The 1,959-nt window shown below is 43.4% G+C and overlaps 1 pseudogene; it reads left to right on the forward strand.

Moving 5' to 3' along the window:
• The first annotated feature begins 1,193 nt into the window (after positions 1-1,193).
• Positions 1,194-1,611, forward strand: LOC126067068 (60S ribosomal protein L23-like; annotated as a pseudogene).
• The last annotated feature ends 348 nt before the right edge of the window (positions 1,612-1,959 follow it).

Below are 1,959 nucleotides of genomic sequence, written 5' to 3' on the forward strand. Positions count from 1 at the left end.
GCACTACCTAAATATGTACTACTTGGTCCCCAGGAACAACCTACTCCTGGCAGCCCTTATCAGGTATCTGGACCTTAACTTTGACCTAAAGGAGGAGAATCTGAATGAGATATTGCTTTGAGGGCCACTATGACTCAGGCTTCATGGCCTCCTCACACCCCGAACACCAGTCCATTAGGGACAGAAAACCATAGCAGTAAAAGCCTGGCCAACCCAGGTAGTTGTCCTCAGCCATTGGGGACCATACCCTTCCAGATTTCAGGGCTGGAGTTCTCTGAGGTCTTATCCTTGGGCAAGAAGTCACAGCTGTGACATTACCAATAACAAGCAGTGAAAGTGAAAGAAATGATCCCAGTTATCATTAAAAAAAAAAAATGTTGATCAGCTACGCCAGATGAAAAACAGAATTATCTTTTCATGCTCTGTAGATATTTCCCATACATTGCCACATGAAGAAATAATGAAAACTATGAAAAACACACAGCATGATAGCATAATGCTATTCAATAAGTGTTCGTTTCCTCCTTTCCCTCTTTCCTTCCTTCTTTCTTTCTTTGGCCACTCGGAAGCTCAGCATTCACTTAACTACTCAACTTGAAGTTTTAATAATGATGTTTTTCCTTTTGGCATATGTGCTAGCTAAACACTTCCCTCTGCCTGTCTTTGATCTTCCATTTCTACTGAGATCGCGTGATTTCTCACTTTGTTTTTGTAAGCCATGAAAATCTTTCTTTTAATAAAAGGCCTAGGTATAATATAAAGTATAATATAAATTAAGTAAATGAAAGTACAAGTCTCTATGGATCATCATAAATCTGTTATTCCCAGAAATGTTCTTACAAAGCACGTGTCCTTTTCACCCAAGTCAGCAGTTCTGTCTTGCCACAGAGAGACAACATACCCTCCTGAGGAAGTCAGTCCTCCAATTCCCGCACATTCTGTTAAGGGCAGGCATTTATTTAGTCTGGTCCGCCTTCTACTTTCTATAATTTCAGGCCTCTTGTGATCTGCAGCTTCCTGATTTGCTGTTGAGTCAGAAATAAGCTCTGTGAAAATAGGTGCTACCCCAGGTCTTGAGATCAATTTCTTTGTTTAAAATGGCCAAAGGCAACACCCCTCCCATAGAGAAAAATACCTGTTTCTTAAAACAGACGGGCATGTGGGACCTTGCCCATATGCCAAAGACATCAACCATGTCAAAGTGCAGACCTGGTGGGTCCTCTGGTGCACAATTCCAGATTTCCCCGGATCTTCCTGTAGGAGCCATGACCAATTGTACTGACAACCCATGAGCCAAAAATCTGTATCTCATGCCTGTGAAAGGGACCAAGAGATGGCTGAACAGACTTCACACGGCTGATGTGGGTGACATGGTGGCGCCACAGTCCAGAAAGGCAAACTAGAGCTCAGAAAGAAGGTCCATCCAGCAGTCGTAATTCAACAAGGAGAGTCACATCAGAAAAAAGATGGTGTGTTATTTTGAAGACAATGCAGGAGGTCATAGTTAACAATAAAGATGAGATGAAAGGTTCTGCCATCACAGGACTAGTTGCGAAGGAGTGTGCAGACTTGCGGCCCAGAATTGTGTTGATTGTTGGCAGCATGGCATAATTCTCCACCGTATTTGTGGGGGGGGGGGGGAAGGCCCATTAAAAAAATTATTTGATCAAAAAAAAAAAAAAATCAGCCAGACGGAGTGAACAGGAACATGGATTTTGTCCCCCACAGCTGTGTCTCCATTCAGCGGGCAGACTCAAGAAAGCAAAAGTCTTAGCTGCTTTCTTCTCCCACTGGGCAGGGATGCTAGTTTTTGTCCTAACTGGAAGAAAATCCCCTCAGACTGTTCCACCCACTAGAGATTCCTCCTGGGTGGGCTGGCCCAGGCTATTTGCATCACAGCTGGAGCTTTTCTCTGCCAGTTTCTCCGGGTTGTAATTACTTTTAAAAGTGAAACTAACC

Source organism: Elephas maximus, chromosome 24 (assembly GCF_024166365.1).
Source record: "Elephas maximus indicus isolate mEleMax1 chromosome 24, mEleMax1 primary haplotype, whole genome shotgun sequence".
In the NCBI taxonomy this organism is placed as follows: Eukaryota; Metazoa; Chordata; class Mammalia; order Proboscidea; family Elephantidae; genus Elephas; species Elephas maximus.